This window comes from Tupaia chinensis, unplaced genomic scaffold (assembly GCF_000334495.1).
Source record: "Tupaia chinensis unplaced genomic scaffold, TupChi_1.0 Scaffold140874_1, whole genome shotgun sequence".
NCBI lineage: Eukaryota > Metazoa > Chordata > Mammalia > Scandentia > Tupaiidae > Tupaia > Tupaia belangeri.
The window spans coordinates 1,629,791-1,655,823 of NW_006200742.1; positions in this window are offsets into that span (position 1 = coordinate 1,629,791).

Consider the following 26,033-nt stretch of genomic DNA (forward strand, 5'->3'; position numbering starts at 1 on the left):
TGGAAAATTTTTTGTAATGTGCATGATTGAGTCACTATGCAGTGTGTACTGGATGGGAGATCATGTTTTGTGTGTTGTGATGATGTTTAGGGAAGGAATGTAAATTAAGTTACAAAAAAAAAAGTTTCAGGGAAAAAAATATATCTGTTCAATGACTGCAGTAAGATATATAGCCCCAGCTAGGTGCTACTTTATAGGATGCGTAAAGTTAGACCTGTGTTCATGGAAATGTATATATCACCTGTGTTTGCTATGAAAATATTTAGATTAATTAAGGTATTTGGTAATTCAATAAAATGTGGGGGGGAAACAGTATAGAAAGCAAACATAGATACCAGAGACAGTGTGGGAGGAGAGTGGGAGATGGCAGAGAGTAAGAGATAGGGAATCAAGGATGGGGGAAAAAAAGGCAAAACATACAGAAAACAAGAAATGGAAGATTATTTGCTGACAATAACATGTTTGTTGATGTGCTTGATTGAGACAATATACAGTGTACTCTGGATGGAAAATCTCATTTTGTATGCTGTAATGATATACAGTGAATGAATGCAAAGATATAAATTGAAATGAAAAAAAATGAAAAAGAAAATAGAAAGCAAGTCATTTACCATTTAAAAAGTTCACATGAGCTAGTTTTGAAGGATGGAGTTTGGGTGCTTGTTCTCCTTCACCTCTCTTCTTAAATAGGGGGTCTTACTGGGATACAGTAGGAAAGGGGGAGTGAAGAAGAGAAGTAGCATTAGCACTTGCCTACTAAGAGGATCTCATCTTCCCACTTGGAAGCCTGACTGTTCCTTCAAGAAACTAAGATGAAGGGCAGAACCAGATGGTGGCACAATGGTTACATAACACTCTGATGCCAATCCATGGGAGAAGGTCCTATGTTTGCATCCCAGGGCTTTCTTCTACATGGTAGCCTATGTACCTATGATGTGGGCTTTCTGAATATGAAGATCATGTTAGGGGTGCCCCTCTGACTCTCATGGAAGACAGAAATGGAAGGAAAGAAGGGAACAGCAAAAGGAGAATAAATGAAAAGGGGAGACTTTCCATCCTGCAGAACTTGGAGAGAAAAGTGTGTTCTCTTTACCCCAAAACAGAAGCAGGTTTGCAACAGAGTAAACTTAATGGAATTATTCTGAAAAAAGCTCTTGCCATAATGGGGCAGACCTTAAAAAGCATGCATACAGATCAATACACAACCGCCAAGAACTGGAACTTTCCTTTTTCACTTTGTATTCTGGAAAGCTCTGCTGGGTGCTCTATAACCATGAGCAATTTCTTTGTCAATTGTATCAGACACTTAAAATGTTTTTCATAAACATCCAAGTAACAAATTTTTCCCTGATGTTTGCCGTGTCCTTTTGGGTTTAATCAATGCTTCCTCTTTGAAATCCATTTTCTGAGTTTCAGTCCATGAGCAGCACTTAGATTCAAAACCAGCCAATCTCATATTTCTCTTTGGATAAAATGCTGATGCCACAATTCAGACACTCATTAATGAAAGAAAAAAAAATCCCCCCAATTCAAAATCATTTCCTTTCTATTCCATGAATATTGGAATATTGAACTTTGCTGTACACCTTTTGCAGATCTCACCACCCACCTTGGGATACATTTCTTTCTTTGTACAAGTCACAGGTGCATAGCACCTGAGCCACAAATATTTATGTACAGTAAGTGAGAATAATTATTTCTTTGACAAATACAACTTAATCTTTTTCTCTGCCCAGATTTCTTGATCTCCAGAGTATATTTTTTTACCTTAAATGAAAATTTTGTGCTACATTTTTTACCTAGTTCTATCTTCTTTGAAAATGTAATGGAATACTTTGTTTAGAAATCTAATCGTACTAGCTTTACTTTAAAAAAATAAAAGGTAAACATCCATGTCCTGTTCAGAAATTGTGAGAGGGAAAATATTACCCCCTTCCTGTCTCCTAAAATGCCTTAGTCGCTGAAATGCATAAGTTATCTTTCACTGTAAAACGGAGTTTGCAGACGGGAGTAGATTAAGGATCTTAAACTGGGAGTATCATCCTGGATTATGCAGGTGGGCCTAGTGTATTCAACTAACAATCATCATAAGTAAAAGTCATAGAAGGAGATGCTATGACAGAAAAGGTCAGAGTCATGCAACTACTGGCTGGAGGTTACAGGCCAAGGAAGGCATGCATATATGTGATGGACTCATGCTTAAGATTTTTTTTTTTTTTTGGAGAGATTTTCACTGTAGGGCGCGTGCACTCGCCAGACAGACAGAGAGAGACATAGAGACAGAAAACAAGAAATCACCCCCCAGGCGGGATGGTCACGCCGCAATCCCTTCTCCTCCATTCTCCTCTCGGGATCTTGGGCACGCACGCACACGCACCCGGCGTGAGTTTTAAGCCACCGGGTCCGGGACACGAACCGTGGTCGCCTACGTGGGAGTCCAGCGACATAGCCATTACGCTAACTGCTGGTTCCCTCATGCTTAAGATATTTAAAGAGGACATTTAGAAGAAAAATAGAGAGGCAAAGCATTAATAGGACAAAGAAATGTATTATCTGTTGAAGATAATGTTATAGTTTTATCAACTGAACTAAGGAGAAATGTTCACATGTTGAAATATTCACTTTGTAAGCTAAATAATGTGACTGAATGTATAAAAGAAAATGAAATTTAAAAATATTTTGAAAAAGAAATAAAAAATAATTTCAAAAAATATTTAAAGAGCTCCTACAAATGAATAAATAAGCAAGCAAACAAATAAGCAAATGAGTATATAATCTAACAGAAAAAGATGTGTACAGACATCACAAAGGAGCATATCTAAATGGTCAATGTATTTCTGTGTAACAAATTATACCAAAACAGTAGCTTCCAACAACATACATTTATAATAGCACATCTATTTGTCTCACCTATACTTCCTATTTCTTTGCATCAGGAATCCAGGGACTTAGTGGGGTCCTCTAACTCTGAGTCTCTCATAAGGTAGTCAATTTAAGGCTCAATAAAGATGGATCTGCTCTTAAACTCACTCTGGGGGTTGGTTTCAGGATTTACTTCTTGACTGGTTATTGGATTGAAACCCTGTGTTTTACTCCATTCTTCTATCACCAACTGAATGGCACACTGGAATATTTGTGAAGAGTAAAGGTTTATTTAGTTAATGGTTTTGGAGGTCAAGGGACCATATCTGATGAGGGTCTTCTTGTTGGTGGGAGCTCTCTACAGAGTCCCATGGTGGCACTGGGTGAGGATGAAAGTGAGCGTGCCCCATGGTGGGTGGCACTGGGTGAGGATGAAAGTGAGCGTGTCTCTGCTCTTCTTATAAAGCTATGAGAAGTCAATTACAGGGGCTCTACCCTGATGACCTCATCTAATCCCAACCACCCTCTAAAAGCCTCACCTTCCAACATCATAATTCAATTAAGTCTCCACCTTCTTAACACCATTACTATATGTAACACCATTACATGGCTAACCAGATTTTATACTTGAATCCTGGGAGACACATTCAAACCATGTTACCTCAATTCCTTAGTTTCTTGTCACATAGACCTCTTTATGCACCATCTTACAACATCCCAGCTGATTTTATCAGAGCAAGCAAGCACTATGGCAAGAGATTTAGCAAGACAAAAGTCACAGTCTTTACACACTAATTTCAGAAGCAATGTCCCATCACTTTTGGGATATTTTATTGGTTTTAAGCAGCTCACTAAGTCCAACACACCTACAAGGGAGGAAAGCATAACACAAAGGCATGACTAGTAGAATCACCAGAATTCTCAAGCACTGTGGATGGGAGTATAAATCATGACAATCATCCTGGAAAATGGCACGACAGTATTTATTAAATAATGGGCTTGCCTTGTGGCACACTGGTTAGGCAAAGTACATAGGGAGCCAAATCCCACATAGACAACCAGGGTTGTAATGTTAGCCTTGGCGTCTTGAAAAACATGCTGGAGAGGTGTGCATGCAGGCCCAAAATCATGACAGGATGTAGAAATGAAGGAAAAAGGATTACTACATGATCACATCTTCCTGGAAGATTCTGTCTTTCTCTCTAGTGAGTATATATGCCCTCTGTCAATGGTGAATAAAGAAATAATACCATACAATATATATGATAAATATATAACATAATATAGTAATCTGATGACTCAACTATTCTAATCCTTTGAAAAGATGCTCAAACAAAATGTATATATATGTTCATCCAAAGAAATGTAAGGAGGAAAATTCATAGCAATACTGTCTATGATAGCCAAGCCAATCTAAAGTTAATTATTAACAAAGTGCACAGATCAATGGTGGTATATTTTACAATGAAAGTTAATACACTTAAAAGGAAAAAGTTATGACTATAAAGGAATATGGATGAGTCAGACATAATTTGGGAAAACTAAGTCAGTTATTCAAGAGGCATACAGCACAATTCCATTTATATGAAGTTCAAGAACAAGCCAAACTAAGCAATGGTGCTGAAAGTCGGTATAAAGGGTTAGATGGTGGCACAGTGGTAAAATGCTTCACTCTGTAAGCATTTCTACCTAGAGAGTTCCTGGTCCATGTGTGGAAACATCCCTGAATATATAGGGCAAACATATGCCAGTGATTTGGGGCTGTCTGAAGCTGAGTGTGGATTGTAACATCAAGACCCTAATGGGGCTGTGCTTTCTCTCCCTCTCTCTTGTTCATGGAAGACACAAATCAATAAACTTTTTTTTAAGTCATCATACAAACTTCTCTTGGAGTAGTTATAGGGAGCATGGAGTGCCTGTGATGGCGGGTAGTTACCCAAAGTCCTTTAATGACTTCTCATCTCATGTGCAATTCATTAAACTATTAGCTCCTACTCGATTTGTTCTCTAAGCTCTCTAACATCTCTCTATTCTCACCTACTATTCTCCTCTCTCATCACTTTGGGTTCCTTGAATCCTCCAGCCATACTGCCACTTAAAGGCATTGTCTCTCGCTCCTGATATGGTTAGAACCATCTTCCTCCCAGTCTTTGGGGTGCTTGCATCCTCAATTTCTTCAGTCCTATTCAAATGTGAGAAAAAGAATTTCTTTGACCACTCTCTATAAAGTTATCTTTGACCTTTTTAAGCTTTTGCCTTCATAGTTATTAATATATGACACAATATTATACATTTAGTTAATATTTGTTCTCATCCACTAGTGTGTAAACTCCATCAGCAGGGACTTTGTTTTCCTTAATGCTGTTTTCATAGAATTTAGAGCAGTACCTTATAGTACCTTCAATATTATTAACATGTTAAGTTAATAAGATATCAGGAATCCTAGTAAGGAGATGAAGATTTATAGAAGCAGAGCTAGAGCCACAGACAAGGAACAGGGAAAAAATCACCTGCCACCGAGAGACTGCTTATTAGGGTTAGTGGAAAGAAAGTAGTTATCAGTCCTCACTGTTCAATATCTTAAGACCTAGAAGTATAGAGAAGGTAATTTCTACTTGATGCAGGTGTTAATATCCCATGAGCCAATTCTGAGAAAGATGGAAACAGGAATCAATATCAATACTTCTGAAGTGTCAGTAATTCTTCCCATATGATTTAAATCTAAGCTTTGCATCAAGGTAGTCCTAGACTATAGAGAAGACACAACTTAAGATTCCTGAACTTTTTTAGTCAAAAGGTTCATTCCCTCTGATAGATGTCTAAAGGAATGGTTCATAGACAAAGAAAAAAAAAAACAATAAAAGAAGTAATTTATGTAAACAGAGAGCTATGAAATCAGCTACACAATCAGAGTTTCAAGGAGCTTGTAGTACATCAAACAAATAGTTGAATTGATTTTTGAAGCCATTAGGATAAACTGCTGTTTGTTCATAACTACCGTTAAGATTATTGCTTTGGTAGACAAATCTATCTACTGAAAGTGGCAGCTTTTAATCATTGCCACTATACTGGCCACAAATAAAAGTAATATGACAAATGTTCCAAATAAACACTTAGTTCATATTTCTGTTCATTCCCTATTCCCATTCATCTTAAGTGATTTGACTCATGGGTTTATCTAATTCACATAAGGATCTCATATACCCATATTAGCATTCTTCCTTTATGCTTTCCATTACTCACACTCGAAATTTTTGTCTTCCTCATTGTTTTTATGGCTTGCTGACAAGTTAAAATATTAAGTTGAAATGTATTTTGTCTTGAGTTTTTAACTTCTAAAAAAAGGGTGAATGCAGTTGTGATATAAGTCAATATTTAGCATTCATATATCCCATAATAACAAGATTCCATTCAATTTGCTTAGTAGCACTTCATGATGACATTTGTTCCCAAATTGCATTTCTAATGGTAGTGGATCAATCATTTCATCATCTGGGAAAACCTATGGCTATATAGTGAATGAAACACATCAGCCTATTAGCTGAGTACAGAAACCCGAAGGAAACAGCACTTCACATCTGACCTTCAAAGTTAATTAGGTGTGGCACAGCAAATTAAGTATTTATCTACATTCTGGCAACTTTCCTATATTTCAGATGCATAAATGCATGTTTATTTAATATAGCCTTATATTTACAAATAAAAAAACTTCTTTTCTTCATAACATAATATTCCAATAATTCCATACATCATGAATTAATTATATTTTAAGAGCAAGTCATTGTCTTTTGGTAAAAATAATAATAATATCTGATTTATCATTATTAAGTCAATTTAAGTTTTAGGCTAAAATCAGAAGTTTTGTGGCTTTTTTAATAAAATTAACACAGTATCTCTTCAGTTCATAATTTTTTCTTAAATAAATAAACATTTGTTTCTAGTATTTCCAACTTTCTTTCTACACTTATTCATTTTATTTATTAAGATTCTAACAATATACATCTTAGAATTTCTTCCTTAAGCTTGCTATGTTTCTGATATCCTTTGTGTTACAAAGAAACAGCTCAATGTCCTTATTTAGGCCCCCAAACAACTTGCGTTCCTCTGGATCTCTCCTTGTTTTCAAAGTATATTTTCTTTTCGTAGCTCCCATCTGTCTCTTTAAGATCCACGTTTGGCTTCAATTACACTAGCTCTAGAAATTTAAGTGGTCTAGTTATGTGAAGATGCTAAGATATGAATAAACAAATCATTTGACTCAATAATTTTCTGTGTATTTTCTAGATAAAAGCCAATGAGAATGTAATCAAATACGCTAATTTGGTAGGCTTGCCAACAAAATTATAGTGACAATAAGCAGGTGTTAGGAATTTGGATGGGTGTATCCTCCAGCACAATGAAATCCTATGATGTGGGTTATGTTCTACCACTTCTGACATTGACTGGAGGCAGCTTCTGGAACCACATTCTCTCCTCACTGGACAAGTGTACAACCAGAGAAAATGCTCGCAATATGTCTCAGGTATTAACAGTGCGTAACCATGAAAGATTTAGTGCTGCAGAGATATGAGAAAAAGGATGTTAGTAGGATCTGTTACCATAAGGAAGGGTCATAGTAATTATTGTCAATGGAAATAACCAACTTTTCTGAAGTAATAATGAATGAGATTTATTTCTAAACACAAATATGTATGACCAGATCCAGAGAAAGGTAAACATGTCTTTCTCAGAGTGATCACATACAAGGTTTCCTTTTATTTGATTTTGAAAGTGAGAGACAAGGTTTGGAATTTAGTGACAAGGATTTTCCCATTGGTCTGGCCCAAAAAGGCTGGACAACTGGAAATGTGGGCTTATAAACCATAGGTGGGTTTTAAAACTCTTAGGTTGGTGATTGGAAAGGAAGGTCTGTTTCAGGAAGGCATCAGCCAAGAGTGTACTTTAACATAGATAAGTGGGTTTGTATTTAACACAAGATACTGTCCTAAGGGCAGGATATAGGAAGAGTACTGTTATCAATGTATTGTAATGATCTGTTAATGTTTGTGGGTGTGACACCCCTCACCCTCTGGAAGGTATTTTGGAAAATAGGAAAAAGCAATTAGACATCTTTTCTCATTATGAAAAACCCCACCATTATCCTCTCTCAATACACAATTTTTTTCTTTTTTGGAGAAGTTTTCGCTATAGGGTGCATGCACTCGCCAGACAGACAGAGAGAGACAGAGAGACAGAAAGCGAGAAATCACCCCCCAGGGGGGATGGCCACGCCGCAATCCCTTCTCCTCCATTCTCCTCTCGGGATCTTGGGCACGCATGCACATGCACCTGGCATGAGTTTAAGCCACCAGGTCGGGGACGTGAATTGCGGTCGACTACGTGGGAGTCCAGCAATATAGCCATTACGCTAACTGCTGGTCCCACAATACACAAATCTTCACACATAGGAATGAGTCATAGTTATCCATATAAGTCTCCAATATTATTCCAATGAACAATCAACATCATCACCCAAAAGTTCTCTGTGCAAAATCCTGGCTAAAAGTGCATAAGAATAGAGAACTATATAATATAACCCACTTAGGTGCTAAGTAGTCAGGTAAGGGGAAAACATTATTACAATAGGACAAACAAAGAAATACTAGTATAAAATAATATATATTACATAGCCCAGTACCATTAATTCATGGAAATTGCAGCAGCAATAAACCACAGAGATTCTTCAGCCTGTCCCCATGATGGAGTCACAAAGAGGCAAAGTGGTGCCCCAATGTTGTGCCTTAAAATTGGCACAAGAACACCTGGTATTAACAGTAAGTTCCTGAAGCAATTAAAGAACTTGACTTGGCCAGTATAAAGCAAGACAAGAAAAGAGATCACTATTTGTCAATATGTTCACTATTTTATGCTATAATATCTAAAATCAGTGGCAGTAGGTGAGTCTGTTTATCCTCTCAAACAATCTTCAAAAGAATCACAATAAACCCTGCTTTGGGCTCCTTTAAAGTTTTACAATGATGAGAAGCAGAAAAACCATAAACTCATCTTGAACATGGTGATGACCCACCTTACTGGTCATAACACCTAGTCATCATGTGACAAGACTCTCAAAGTGACATTCTTCTTGCTTTATTTTCCTTCACTCATGAAGTAAGTTGGGGAATCCTTACATATCAGTTAATGTTCATGATGAAAAGCTGAGAATAATTAAGTAGCTCTTTTGTTTAATTTTCAAATAAGCAATTTTGGTTATAAGAAATATTATACACTTATTAAAAATGAACATAGTAGTCAGAAACAGTCAATTCTTGGAAATACAAAGACTATAAGAGGGCCATACTATAAGAATGCCATCAAATTATTAAGAAATTCACTTTTCTTAGTGGTTACTGGGGAAACCAGAAGAAAAGCAAACAAATTAATTTCCTAGGTGGGGAATAGAAAATTGCATTGGGAACCAGCAGTTAGCGTAATGGCTATGTTTCTGGACTCTTAAATAGTCGACTGCAGTTCGCGTCCTGGACCCAGTGGCTTAAAACTCACGCCAGGCGCGCATGCGTGCGTGCCCAAGATCCCAAGAGGAGAATGGAGGAGAAGGGATTATGGTGTGGCCATCCCCCTGGGGGGTGATTTCTCACTTTCTGTCTCTATGTCTCTCTCTGTCTGTCTGGCGAGCACACACGCCCTACAGTAAAAATCTTTCAAAAAATAAAGAAAAGAAAAGAAAAAAGAAAATTGCATTAACTGTCATAATTGTTAATTTTATTGCAGTTAAAAACCCCAAGTATATATACTACCTCAAAGTCACTTGGTTTTCCTCTTTAAACACCTCCAGGAGAGACCCCTAAAAACTTATTCACCTATAGGGAACCAGCAGTTAGTGTAATGGCTATGTCGCTGGACTCCCACGTAGTCGACCATGGTTCGTGTCCCGGACCCGGTGGCTTAAAACTCACACCAGGCGCGTGTGTGTGCGTGCCCAAGATCCCGAGAGGAGAATGGAGGAGAGGGGATTGCAGCATGACCATCCCCCCTGGGGGGTGATTTCTCGCTTTCTGTCTCTATGTCTCTCTCTGTCTGTCTGGTGAGCGCACTCGCCCTACAGTGAAAATCTCTCAAAAAAAAAAAAAAACTTATTCACCTATTAATAAGAATGGAATTTATTCCCTTACAATGAGCAAAAGAACCAAATGGTTATTTATTAAGAAATGTTTGGTGGTTAATAGTGGAATGTAGATTTTGAGAAAAGTACGAAACTGCTTAAATCTGTTATGCTTTAATAAAAGATGAATCTTTTCAGATAAATGTGATGAAGATTTCAAAAGGTAAGGTAAGTCTAATAAAGTATATTACTAGGTATTAGAGAGTCCCAAGTATGTTTGGCATTTGTACCACATAGAGTCTTGCCATATACAGAAACTCAGTGGAGATGCTGGTAAGAGGGAAGGAAGACTAGTTAGTAATATGTAATCAAGCATCTTAATAAAAAGAATTTTTATTCTTTTAATTCTTATCCATTTTGTGTTATAATATCCAAAATCAATGACAATAGGTGACTCTGTGCTTTTCCTGTCACAACTTGGTTTGGTTTAAAACTGGTTTAGAGCTGGTAATCAATACGTTTTTTTTTCTTTTTTTGAAGAGGTTTTTGCTATAGGGCGCATGTACTCCCCAGAAAGCCAGAGAGAGACAGAGAGACAGAAAGTGAGAAATCACCCCCCGGGGGGATGGCCACGCCGCAATCCCCTCTCCTCCATTCTTCTCTCGGGATCTTGGGCACACACGCACATGCGCCTGGAGTGAGTTTAAGCCACCAGGTCTAGGACTCGAACCACAGTCAACTACATGGGAGTCCAGTGACATAGCCATTACACTAACTGCTGATCCCTCAATACTTATTTATTATAGAAAATAGGAATGAAGAAAATTTTATTTTCAGACACAGGGTATAAACTAATAATCTTGAGAAGACTCCAATGAATTTAGAAATAAGGTAGAACTGATCCATTACTATTCTGTATTAGGGTGCTTAGAAAAAAAGTTTGCTTGGAGAAAGGTCAGAAACAGGAGTATTCGCCCAAATTTAGAATTATATAAGTGTTAAGATGAACAAAATTATGCTTTACTTTTGTAGGATATGGGGGGGGGGAATTATGCCTTTAACATGAAAATGTCCTTTTTTAAAATTATTTAAAGAATATTATATGCTCTAAAGTTCAACAATATAAAAAGTTTTAGTCACCCCTCAATTAATTAGCACAGAGAATTGTGTGAGAAATCCAGCTAAAAATGAAAACAAGTACATAAGCAACTTTGATCAAGTTAAGTATTTTTCCAAATAATGTTTAAAATTAATAGTAAAAGTTGTAGTAACTTTTCTTGTCTTTTAGTGTTCTGTCAACTTAACCTCAAACTTTATAACTAACTCGTGAATTACAGAGGAACCTCTTTATTTTAGCAAAATATAGCTATGAGTTTTGATAAGTCCATATTTCCCATCTTCCTTTTACTGGAAACAACATGCCCCCTTCTTTTTCAAGAACTCTTTCAAACCAATATAAATAATAAATAATAGTTCCTTCTACTCCCTCAGTAAAGGTGGAGATACTCGACATAGCACTGCCTGTCAATGTACCCTATTTCTCATGACCTAAACCAGGTCTATAAGAAGCAGGAATTTTTTTAGAATTAGCCTGACACCAAGATAAACAGTCAAAATTGTTAGATCATATCAAATAAAGGAAAGAACAAGTTAGTGGGAATAAATTATCCCAGTCTCCTTCTTTTAAGATAATATAACCACAGTTCCAGCCTTTATTATTTACTTATAAGAGAAGTTAAACAGTAAGTAATAATGATACCAAGATAAAAGGAAACCAGAGTCAAACATAACTAAGAGATGAAGAAAGATTCTCCCTAAAATCCTCCTGGACTTGCTGGTTTTTTCAACTATTAAATTTGAGTGCTCAAGTTAATCTGAGTTTCTACCACCTGGTCAAGGAAGCAAATGGCAAATAAAATATTATTTGAAAAGGATTCTGACATTATTACCCTAATCTCTAGTAGTGCTTTAACTGACCCCAAAGTGCCTAGCAGAAAAGGATGATCAAATAAGAACTTGTTATAAATATAAATAAAATGTATATTATTGTACATGTAAATCAAATTCAAAATTGTTGGAATAAGCAGAAAATTTGCTCACAATGCACTTTCAATTCATAGCTGGCCCCACATTAAGCCTAATATTACTTTAGGAAAAAAGTGTATTATATTAAGTTCATATATACTACATATTCTGCATAATAAAGAAGACTCTAAAAAACTAGATGTTTACTACTTCATGTTCGTAATTCAAGACTTTCATATAGTATAGAATTACAATTTATTTGTTACTCCCTTTTGCATTGTATTTTCTTTTTTCTTATTGCTTTGAAGGGCTATTTTTAATTTAACACTGATTGATGAGTCTCATCTTATGGTCATTTAAGTTTTGGAATCATAAGATTAGATTCGTACAAGGTCACAAAAAAGACCTTACTCCATGCTGAGCTAAAGAGAATCTTAAATTGTAATTCTAGTAAAACTAATTTCCCTTTTGGCCTTTGAAATCAAGCCACAGCTGTAAACTCTTCCTCAAAGTGTAGAAGATGAACAAGGGGACTAGTAGATGACATGGTGGTTAAGGTGGCTGGATCCACATGGCCAACTGCGTGGTTTGAGTCCCAGACATGAGTGCTTGAAAATACCCTGGGCACATGTGAATGGTGCCTAAAATCCCTAAAGGAGGAAGAAATGATGGAGAAGCATTGTGGATTGACCATTCCCCATGGGGAGTGCCGTCTCACTTTCTCTCTCTCTCTTTCTCTCTCAAACAAGTGCAATAATCCTCTAGCAAATTAAGAAAAGAAAAAAGTGAATGAGAATGAAACATCTCAGCTATAATTCAAAATCCATCTAGTGACTAAACGTAGAGTACTGACTGTGATAGAAATATTGTTCTGGGTGCTAGAGATAGATCCATGAAGAGAAAAAGAATTTTGACATTATGACCCTAATTTCTGATGGGAGACAGAGATAATAAAGTAAATAAATGAGATAATTTCAAACAAAGATAACAAATATGCTAAAAAACTTAAGAGTTTTATTATTAGAGAATGACCAGATTTTAAAAAGCCCCTGTATTAGTCCCCCCTAATAATATCTCATTTAGGGGTCCGGCAGGAGTCATGGTGGTTAACGGCACTGACATGTGGAGTCTAGCACTGAGTCTGGTTCGTGTCCCGGACCAGGTGGTGCGCTCTCTCGCTCTCTCGCTCTCTCTCTTTCTCTCTCTCTCTTCCCCTAGCTGGTCAAATTTTAATTAATTAATTAATTAAGTTCAATAAAATAATTCTCCAGAAAAAAGGACAAAATATCTACTTCAGATCTGAATAAAAGTTACCAGGTATATATAACCTGGGACATGAAATTCTAAGCAGAGGACACTGATGTGCAAATCCTCTGAAGAGGCATCATGTTTGAAATGCATGAAAAGCAGATGGAAACTATGGTGGCTGAAAGGTAGGAAGCAGAAGGAAATGTGGTAGGCTAACATCAGAGAGCTGAGTGTGTTGGTAAGTTTGGGAAGTCATTGAGGAGTTTTACACAGGGGATTCCATCATCTATTTTCTCATTCAGAAAAGTGACTAGCTCAGGCCAGCACATGGCCCAGCAATTAAGGTAGCTGGATCTCACATGGCTGACCATACAGTTCTAGTCCTCAAACTGGAGTTGAAAAACACGCCAGGGACCTATGCATGCCCAGTATCCTGAAAGGAGGAAGAGATGAGCGAGAAGGGATTGTGGCATGATCATTTCCCACGCGGAGGTGCTTTCTCCATCTCCCTCCCTTTCTATCTCTCTCTGGCAAGCACACGTACCTTCTCGTAAATTTAAAAGAAACCATAGGGTTCAAGATTAGAGTTGGAGACATCAGTTATTGGTAGCTTTGACTAAAAAATTTAAATTGCAAAAAATGGAATAATTTAGAATCAATTTAAAAATGGACTATGATTTCTATGAAGCAGTGAAACAGGAGGAACTGACAAACTCTATTGACTAAATAACATGATATACTTGCCACATCTCCAAGTTAAATTAACTTATTAAATTCATTCTCACTTGGAGTACACTGGACATCACTAAGTAAAAATAACTAAGTCAATCTATATGATTAGGAAAATAATTTATGACATAATCTACTTTACTTTGCAGAAAAAATAAAGTTAAACTTTAAAAGAGGCATATAACTAGGGGTCAGCAGGTAGAGTGGTGGTTAAGGAGCTGGACTTCTGTATGGCCTACCACCATTGGCATCTCGGACCCGGTACGCATGCCCCAAATCCTGAGAGGACAATGGAGGAGAAGGATGGCAGTATGCCCATCCCCCCACAAGGCAGGGAGTCATTTCTCACTTTCTCTCTCACTGTCTCTCTCTCTCTCATAACACACACACCCTACAGCAAAAACCTACAAACAAAACAAACAAACAAAAACGTGTATCTTAGAGAAAAGGTGATGATGAATTTCAATGTCTTAAGTCTTTAAGTTGGCAACTTTATACAACTTTATTCAGATAGCCTCTATAACTTCCTTTAGACTTCTCTTAATGTGATCTTTAATGATTACCTTTCACATAAGCTTTATACGTTATTAAATAGTAAACTTATGCTTTTTCTTACATCTTTTCTGCCATTTAACACATTTCCTTTCTCACAATAATGGCTCAATAAACATTTTTAGTATCAAATCAATTTCTTTTAAAGAAATGTCTTCGTCAGCTTCATCATTTCATAGTTCCTCATTCTTCCAACTCAATTCAGCATCTCCTCCATAAGCCTTTCCCGATGCCTCCTCATCCCTCCCAAAGTACTTCATCTTTGCCACTTTCATCGATCTGGCCTTTTCTCTCCTATTAGCATTGTAGTGGCCAGATGATGTTAATAAGGAAATTGGTTTGTCAGTCATTAACAGAACTTCATGTCCCATACATAAGAAGTTAACATCTCAACTAACAGAGAGAAACCTTCCTGTTTTGTTCCCCTGGACAAATACTGAAAATCCTTCATAGTACTTCAAATAGTTAAATGACACATTTTTCTATTCTTTTTTTAATGTTTTATTTTTATCTTCCATAAGCAAGAGAGAGAGAGAGCATCCAAACAGGATTTGATGCCATGATCCACCTCAGTCTTCAGCCAGGCCCAGATCATGGGCACATGCATGCCTAGCACACTGAGAAAGGTCTCTAGACCTCTAAGACCTGAACTATGAGCCTCCCAACCTCATTGCAGTTGCTACATTTTACCACTGAGCCACTGTCACACACACACACACACACACAAAATGTATATATATATATTACGTATGTTAAATATTTATGAGGTTGTCTGGAAAACCACGGTGTATTTTTCTGTGCAAAAATAAATCATGACTTTCCTGATGACCCAAAATAAGTAACACATTTTTATAACATACATACATATCATATCATATATATGCATATATATGATATATACATACATGTATCATATATACACATATATGTTTATGTATATATACATGTATGTATATTATGTGTATATACATATATATCATATATATACACATATATAAAACATAATAAAAGAAATGCAATACATTTATATAACATATATACACATATAACACAGTAAAAATTGATAAAAATTAAAAGGAATGCCTTTGTAGTTCTTCAATACTTTGTTCTCCTGAACAAATTCAATAAATCCTCACTTAATAAATTCTTGTTTTACAAGATAATTGTGAACTGTATAGAATTTCAAATACTATATTTCAGATTTAAAATCTCAATTGTTTCCTTTCAAATAGCCTAGATAGCATCTACTCTCCTGCAGCTGACCACTCACCAGGTCTTCTCTCCCCTACCTAAGTGCTTAAGGCACTACTTTCTTACAGACCGAGAACAAAATCTTGAAGTGAACCTTTTAACTCAAGTATGAAAGAAAAACTTTCATTTTGATGTATTTAAGAAGCAGGATGTGGTGTGCCCCAGTGCCCCATCGCTGGGTACTCTCCTCCTTCTTGCAATAAACCCCTGACAAGAGCAAAATCCTTTTACACTGAGGCGGTGTCTTCATTTTCCATATCTCATCTTTTTACTCAACTATAAACTCCTAGACCAGTGTTAGTAACCACCACAAAGTGTTTAGCAAATATTTGTTTAATAAATTATCACATATATTAATTAACAAACAAATGAGTGAATGAATAAATGAAGAGCTGCTTTGATGGCTAAGACTTGATTTGAGGGCAGACTCATTTGAGACACATTTTTTTAACTTTCAACCCAGACAGAATTTCATTAGAAAGCTTCTTTGTGCAAACAGTCCTGAGCAACTATGCAAAGTCACTTTGAAAATAAATGTCATCAAATATTAATAAAACAAGCCAAGGAAAATAAGCTTGTAGTTTATCCCAGATAAGAAGAGCAATTTCCTCCCCAAAATATGAAAACATAGAGAAATTGAAAACCCCTTTCCACACACTAGACAGAATCATATGGGTGGCCAAGCTAAGAAAAGCAGACCAAACAGGGTACATTGCTAAGATCAAATGGCCAACGAGGAACTTGGAAAATGCTGCTATATTTTTCCTTGGATTTTCTTACCAGAATATACAAATTTCCATACCTATTTTCAAGGGAAAATGGATCAAAAGTTATACACTATTTTAATCATCCTACAATCACTCTGTGACCTATATTAACTAAAACATTTCAAGACCTCCACTGTTGGGTCTAGAAAGTCCTTATTTATTTTGACCAAAGAAGAAATAGAAAGGAGATCTCGGTCTGATAGAGTTAGAGCAGGCCTGGCTGGTTACAGAAGTAAAGAGATCCACATAGTTCACTTTCAAATTACAGTTTCCACTGTGAAATGTGTGTTTAGGAAACTATATACTGGCAAAGTACCATTGGCATTGAACAAAAGCTGTGCCTTCTTTATCCTCCCTCACAACTTCCTGCTAACCACAGGAAGGCCATCATCAGCCCGGGCCTGATCTCACACACCAACTGTATACAATAGTCACAAAAGCATTGGATTGCAGTCACAGAATGGGTTTTCATTTTAACTTTGTAACCTCTTGGCAGGTTGACCTGCACCAAATCACTCACTTTTCTGGGAAATGATTTAGTCACCTGGAATAAAAGTACCACTAATATCAATTCTGCATGAATGTGTAAATACATATGCATGATATCAACAGAACCAACTATAATACAACCTTGACAATGTACTGAGATAGGCCCTCTGCCACCCAAACCTATTCCCCTCATGCTTAGATAAATTTTAACATTATGTAAATGAAGATTCCTTGCATGTATAATTAATTATAAGTGCCCAGAAATTCAAATCATTAGCTAATAAGTAGCAGGCTGCAGGTAACTGGGTTCACATTTCCCCTGGTGCAGCCAGTGGAGCCCTCCTCTGGCAGATGCCTAGGGGAAAAAATGGACCAAGTGGAGCAGCGAAAACAAGGAAATCACGCACTGGGCCAAGAAGAATATATTTGAATTGATCTGAGAAAGAATGGCAAAAAACAAGCTGGGATGTAAAGCCGTGCCTAAAATTGCTCCTGCAAGCAGATGACACTTAAGAGTTTCATGGTGTCTTTGAGATTTTTGATCCCAGTAGTGTTATTATTACCTCCCAGCCACTAGGCGAAGCTGGCTGTGCCCTGCTCTGTCGAAGAACACGTGTCTCATTTCAAAGCCAACTTGGTGCTTATTGAAAGGCAGGAATTATTTTGATTTGGGGGAACCACAGGAATTCTTACATATCTAGGGTCTATATGGGGATATAGGAAGACAGACAGCACAACAGACAAGTTCTATTTCTTAGAAAGAAAATTCCACAAATTCAGGAATTAAAAACTAGACATTCTCAGCATAACTCCATTTAAGCTTTCACTTGCCAATTTAAAATCAGTGGATTAACATTGCCAGAGAGGGCATCCCATTATGATATCTTCATTTAAAAAGTTGTATAACCGTACAACTTTTAAAATATTTTTAATGCTAGTGGGTGCATGCTTGTGCATAAGAGATGGGAGTGGGAGGGGGGAGTACTTCCCGTGGGAGTCTAGCCAGGCTGCAATCTTTCTCCCTCCAATTCTCTGTCTCATCAGGACGCTGGATATGTGCTAGGAAAATGAACCCTGGCTGGCCATGTGGGATCTGGCTTCCTCTGAACAGTGCTGAACTGCTGCGCTTGGGCTGCCCCCACAATTATGTATTTTTAAGTTTAATATACTGTAATTATTTATCCCCATGTATGTCACGCATGGGTTAGCGAATTCAAATACGCTTGTGCCTTTAACGCTAGCAGTTGAGCCAGACCAATTACGCCCCATGAACCGGGCATAGTGTGCTGCCGTATTGCTTGCTTCCCTTTCTTCCTTTTTAAACTCACAGTCATGTGCCACCTTGCGATGTTTCAGTCAGTGACAGAACACAGATACAATGATGGAGCTATAGACCCATGTCTGCATTCCCTGGATGTGGAGTAAGCTACACTGTTTAGGTTTGTGTGAGTACACTCATGATGTTCGCTCAATAGGAAAATGTCTAATGACACATCTCTCATTACTAAGTGACACATGATTCTACATACACTATATACACACACACATATACTATATATACACACATATATACTGTATGTATACATATGTGTATGTCTCATATACATATATGACACAGGACAAAGTAAACAGCATATGTGTAAATATTGAAGTATATTAGTGAAGAACAGAACAGACCCAGAGCCACCTGAAGAACTAAAATATTTCATGTGCTTTAAACTGTTGGCTTCTTCCCAAACACAATTGCCTGTTTCCATCCATTCTGAATCACCACTGTGAAGACTGCGTTCATCACGTCACTGCTTTTTAAAATGTAGTATTCCTCACACGTATGTGTGCTTAACACAATGCATTTTAGATTCCTTGTTCTGGAGTTTTATTCAAATTATATTACACTATTTTTCTGTGTGATTTTCTTCAGCAATATGTTTCTATGATTCATCCACTTCTTGCCATGTATACAACCTAGTATTTTCTTGAAAGTTAAAGAAAGTGGCTAGCAATTCTCTTTCAGGATATAAATCCTTGACAAACTTGCCTCTAAGTCCTAAGGTGCATAAACAATAATGTTCACAGTATTATTATTAATTGCGTGATTTTACTTTATGCTCTTACTGACAATGTATGAGCATACTCATTGCTTCACAACTTTACCAGGATTGGCATTATCAGACTTTTTAATTTTGTCAGTTAAATAGCTATTTATGACTCATCAATAAAGCTATAATTTACATAAGGTGGAACTTCTTTTCAAATATTTATCTTTTTGATTTCCTCTTCCTTGAAATGCCTGTGCACATCCTTACCTCAGTTTTCTATTGAGTGTTTGTTATCACCTGATAAGCTACAGGTATATTTTGGATTCTAGTAACTTCTGTCACTCTCATGTATTGAAAATATATTTTTTTCAGATTTTGGTGTTAAAGGATCTTTTAAATGTAGTCACACAATCAACCTTTTTTTTTTTATGGGTATTACTATTTGCATCTTATTTAAAATAGTTCCTTATATTTTCTGAAGTTTTTATTTCTAATTATGTCTTTTACAATTATGTCTTTTATCACTATAGAATTGATTCTTTTTGTAGGAAGTAAGGTAGGGACAGATATTGTTTCATGTGTAACCAGTTGTTCCAGCATAACTTGTTTCTAATGATCCATGTAGTCCTCAGCTCTATACTTTTTACTAGATTTTTAACTATTTTATCCTGATATATAAAAAACGGATTACATTTTTAAATGGATTTTGTATCCAGCCACCTAGCTGAACTCCCTTCTTCTTCTCCTCCTCCTCCTCCTTTTTTTTTAAGAGATAGTTTTTTGCTATCAGATATGTGTTTTCAGGAGAGAGAAGAGTGAGAGACAGACAGAAAGTGAGAAATCACTCCCCTGCAGGGGACGGCCATGCCACAGTTCACAATCCCTTCTCCTCTCAGTGCTTTGGGCACGCATTCAAATGCACCCAGTGTCTTAAGTCACCAGGTCCGAAACTCAAACTGCTGTCAGCAACATAACCATTACACCATCTGCTGGTGCCTAAACTCTCTTCTTAATCCTAGTAAATTGTCAGTGAGTGATTTGTGATTTTTCTATACAGACAATCATACTGCCTACATAATAGTTTCGAGTACTCCTTTCTTTCATAGATTGAATCTTGGCCTCTTAAAAAGTCAAAACCCAAAACCCAGAACCTGCTAATTTGTCACCTTTTATGATAAAAAGGATTTTGCAGATGAGACTGAAGACCCTGAAAAGGTGAGATTACCCTAGATTTTGCAAGTGACCTTAAAGTCACCTAATTCTCATGAGTAATAATCCCTGTTATATTAAACATCTCATCCGTTACAATCTTTATTTACTTGTGATTGATTGATGAATGACTATCTCTAGATAGGATTCAAATGTCAAACTTGTTAAAATAAAGGGATTAAAAATGACAGCTAAAGAGACCAGCAGATGGCATAATGGTTACTTTGCTGGACTCCCACGTAGTAGACCATTGTTTGAGTCTCGAAACCAGTGACTTAAAACTTACACTGGGCACATGTGTGTGCATGCCTAAGGTCCTGAGAAGAGAAGGGATTGTGGTGTGGCCAATTACTCTGGGGTGTGATTTCTCACATTCTGTCTCTCTGTCTCTTTCTCTCTCTCTGTCTCTCTGGCAAGTGCATGGGCCCTATAGCAAAAATCACCTTAAAAAAAAAAAAAAAAAAAAAAACATGATAGCAAAAGAACACAACATTTTAAAGAAGAGGGAAAAATAGATGTACCAGGAGCTTGAAATAACTACTGAGCATAGCAGGAGTTATGAAAGCATGGCCACTTCAGTCTACTTAATCTGCAGTTAGAGACCAAGTTTCCCATCACTTGAATATGAGAGTTTGGTTCAACCAAGGTGGAAATACCCCGCAATGCTGGAAGCCACATGAAAGATTTGTGTTTGGTTCCTGGGTCACCTTGTGCATACTAGGGAGACTTGCATTTATGCCCATGATCCCGGTTGTCTGGGCAAGGCTGGAGGGAGGGTGTTGTTGCATGAGAATCTATTTAGAATGCTTCTCGCTCTGTGTGTCATAAAGAAAAGAAACTTTTAAGAAATTTAGAGTATCTGTGATAGCCACAACTATCCTTCACACTTACTTGCATTCCTGATGCATAAATTCGAAATAGAAGAAAGAACACATAAAAGCTTCAGTTTAAAATGTACCACCTTTCTTGAAACGTACCCATTCTCAAGATTGAATCTAGAGCCATCATCAATGAAAGGAGTGAAAAGATCTTTCAACGAGCCTAACAGAGAGTAGGGAAAACACTTTCAATGTGAAGACCTTTCTAAGATTGACTGGTTCAACCTGGCTTTGAAGCCCCAGAGACAGTGGTCTCAAATGGAAAAAGAGGTAAAGATGACTGGAGAGGCTGAGTTCTGATATGTACCTTAGAAAAGAGTAATAATAACAATAATAATAGCTATCATCTACTGATAAGCTACTATAAACCAGATGATTAGAACATTTCATGTACTTTATACATCCTAATTCACGTGGTAATCAAAATGACTCTGTGAGTTGGGTACCGAGGAGGTTTGGGGGGAGGTACAAAATAGAACAGAAGCTGAGGCATGAGGAGATTAAGTAAAATATCCAAAGTCATTGCCACTATAAACTACACTGCCTCTTAAAAGTTCTTCAGGTTTCCAGTTTCCATGTTACCCAGCCAGCTCACCAGGATAGGAGATTAGTGAGCTATTTAATGCAGCACCCAAGGTGGAAGTTTATTGTCAGTCCCGGTGGCTGGAGTTCAGGTACAGCAGAGAGACGAAAGCACTGCTGCCGTATGCAATGCAGGATACTGGACTCGGAAGATAAAATACAATAGATGTATAATAGCTGGTTTCTACTCTCTGAAGTTTTATATCCTAAAGGCAGACTTAGATATTTACATATAACAATTAGTAATTCAATCCAGGACCTATTTATTCTACTTGATTCAATAAACATTGCTGGGCTTACTCCAGTTCACAGACAGGTGAGAGTTGCCAAAATCAAGGTCCACATCCAAGAAGAAAGATGAGGCATCTGTTTGAAAGATATCAAGGTTAATAGGGAAACAGTTTGTCAACCACCAATTAAAATTCCAATGCACTCGATGCCTTCAGGCACAGGTGACCACAGGAAAGATGTGACTTCCATTTCCTAGAAAACCAAGGAAGACTTGCTCGGAACTGTAATGCTTCAGCTAAATCTTAGAGAACAAATGTGTATTTTTCTATGAAGGAAACATTTCCCATCTGAAAGTGTACATTTTTATTCTTAAATAAAGCTATTGATTATATTTGGCATTTCCTCGGCACATCATAGGTATGGAAACCTGAGCATGTGGGCCATTCCTGAACACAATTAAACTTCATATGTTGCAAATCAGTCTAACTTGGAGCATGGCATTTGGAAAATCAATTTAGTGAAAGGCCAACTGCCAGGGCAATGGACACATGTATCTTCAAATCATCGCCCTTATACTAACTAATCTAAAAGCTATGTCAGTGATTAGATCAACACTATTAAATAAAAAAATGCTCAACTTGTATCATTGTAAGTCTTATTTTCATACATTGTAAGAATATAAGAATTTAGAATAATATTGTGAATTATGGTAATTACATTTTGTTTATTCAATCATTTATTTATTTGAAAGAGAGATTTTTGCAATAGGGCACCTGTGCGCTCACCAGAAAGACAGAGACAGAGAGACAGAAAGTGAGAAATCACCTCCCGGGAGGGGTGGTGGCCATGTGGCAATCCCTTCTCCTCTATTCTCCTCTTGGGATTTTGGGCATGCATGCGCATGCACCTGGCATGATTTTTAAGCCACAAAGTCTGGGATTTGAACTATGGTTGACTATGTGGGAGTTCAGCAATGTAACCATTGTGCCATCTGCTCATCCTATGTAATTACATTTTCTAAATAAGGTCAAAATCTAACATTGTGGCATGTATATCATCAGTATTTCACCTCCGATGCATTCGATCTTTCAGTACATCCTTATTGAACATCCATGAGTCACTGTTGTGGGAATAAAGGAAACCGAAATAAGGGAGATATAATTCTAGTTTAAGGAAGCCTGTGTGCTCTAGAAAAGAAAGAGTGAAAATTAAGTTGTAAGAAATAAATTAGTAAACTAATTTTAGATAATAAGTGCTATGAAAAAAAGTAAATAAAACAAGGTAGTAGATTAGAGAATGAATTGAAGGCTTAGAAAGAAAATATTTAGCTAGGAAAACCCCCCTAAAATCCTTTCTAAATAGATATTTTTTACCTAAAACAAGAATAATGAAAAGTTGCAAGCCATGAAATACCTAGGAAAGAGAACGCCAAGTGGTAGGATTAGCAACTAGAAAAGCATTAAAACCCAAAAGATCTTGGCGTGCTTGAAGGACAGAAGGAAAATCCGAGTGGCTAGAGACTGCTGAAAAAGAATGAGAGTGATCAGAGATGAAGATCCAAAAGAAAGCTAGAAAACAAATCAAACTGGCTTTTAGAAAATAAGATATATAATTTGATTTTTTTTCCAATTGAAAACCAATGAAAAGTATGAGCAAAATAATAATCTGCTTAGATTTAAACTTTGGGAAAAAAACAAAATTGTTCAGGCTGCTGTGAATAGAACTGACTATAAAGAAAAGAATAAAAGCAGGAAAATCAACTAAGATGCAAGCGCAGTTATACAAACAAGAGATGATGGTCAGTCAAACTAGAGTTGTAGGTGATGATGAGCTGTGATCACATTACCAAGCATTTTGCAAGTAAACCTAGCAACATACGTTGAATTTTTGACTTGCAAGAAGAATGATAAAGATTAAGCCCAGGAAGAAACTGAAAAATAATTTGAAGGTAAAATAAAAAGATAAAGAGTTTTTTGCTCTTTGTTTGTTTTTGTTTTTCTTTTTGTCATGGTAGTTTTGTGATATCTGTTAAATATCTGTGTAAAAATGCCAGATAAAGTCCTAGAAGTATGACTCTGGAATTCAGAGGAAAGATGCAGAAAATGGGATTTATATTTGGGAGTTACTATAGCGTGTAAATCCATGACATTGAATGATATCATAAGTGAAAGGCATACAGAAAGGAAAGGGGGCTATGCACAGACCACTGTGGCCTCAGGCATTTAAGAGGGGGAAGAGAACCAAAGTAAACAAAAAAGAACATCACTAAGTAGGAGAAAACCAAGTAAATGCAATGTCACAAAGGCCTAGACAAGAATTTCAAGAAGAATCAATTTGTCAGTGGTCACTGTTAGGTCAAGAAAAATGAGGACAGATGATTGACTTTTGATATGGTCAACTAGAGGGTCCTAGTGACTTTAATAAAAACATTTAAGGGACCAGCAGTTAAGGGACCAGCAGTTAGCATAATGGCTATGTTGCTGGACTCCCATGTAGTCGACTGTGGTTCACATCCTGGACCCGGTGGCTTAAAAATCACGCCTGGCACATGTGCGTGCGTGCCCAAGATCCCGAGAGGAAAATGGAGGAGAAGGGATTGCAGCATGGCCATCCCCCGGGGTGATTTCTCACTTTCTATCTCTCTGTCTCTCTCTGTCTGCCTGGTGAGCGCATGCACCCTATAGCAAAAACCTCTCAAAAAAAAATTGGGGTACCAGCAGTTAGCATAATGGCTATGTCGCTGGATTCCCACGTAGTCGACGTGGTTCGCGTCCTGGACCCGGTGGCTTAAAACTCACGCCGGGTGCGTGTGCGTGCGTGCCCAAGATCCCAAGAGGAGAATGGAGGAGAAGGGATTGCAGCGTGACCATCCCCTCTGGGGGGTGATTTCTCGCTTTCTGTCTCTATGTCTCTCTCTCTCTCTCTCTCTCTCTCTCTGTCTGGCGAGCGCATGCGCCGTGTAGCGAAAACCTCTCCGAAAAAAATTAAAAAAAAAAAAATTTAAGATGCTTGCTAGCAATGAAAGTCCTATTAACACAATATGTTAGCTAGCTATTGCTGTGTGACAAGTCACAGCAAAACTCAGTGAATTTTTTTAAAAAAACTATAATTTCTAAGAAATCTATGCACCAGCTGAGTGGCTCTTTTAATCTGGGCCAGAATCCATTGATTTCAGATGGATTCAGTGACGCTCCTATAATCAACCTGTGAGTAGCTTGGGGTTCTGCTTCCCTACAGTGACAAAAACGCAGCAATTACATCTCTACTTTACAGTGTCTCCCAACCTCCCAAAGTACAGACTAGGCTTTTTTTCTTTTTTTCAGACTGATGACTGAGTTCCAAGAAAGATGGCAGAAAGACACTATGCCTTTGGGAATCTTGACCCAAGATCAGTACACTACACCATCCCTTCACATCCTATTGGCAAAGCAAATTCAAGCCCACCCAGGGACCAGCAGTTAGCATAATGGCTATGTCACTGGACTCCCACGTAGTCGACCGCGGTTCGTGTCCCGGACCCGGTGGCTTAAAACTCACGCCGGGCACATGTGCGTATGTGCCCAAGATCCCAAGAGGAGAATGGAGGAGAAGGGATTGCGGCGTGACCATCCCCCCTGGGGGGTGATTTCTCACTTTCTGTCTCTCTGTCTCTCTCTGTCTGTCTGGTGAGCGCACACACCCTATAGCAAAAACCTCTCCAAGATAAAAAAAAAGCCCACCCAGAATCAGAGTGGACGTAGACTATAAAGTCAGAGATTAAATGGCATGGAGATAGGTAGCTTACTAATTAGAGCTCACAATGCAATAAGTTGTTGAATATAAGAGAATGGGAGGCAGGGACATAGAGACAGCTACAACTATGTGGAACAATTTTGCTGTAAAAGTTAACAGATGGATGCAAAAACCAGAGATGTGGAGTCAAGATTTTATTTTTTTCTTGAGAGGTTTTTGCTATAGGACAACTGCTCTCACCAGAAAGACAGAGAGAGACAGGGAGACAGAAAGTGAGAAATCACCCCCAGGGGGGATGGGCATGCCGCAATCCCTTCTCCTCCATTCTCTTCTCGGG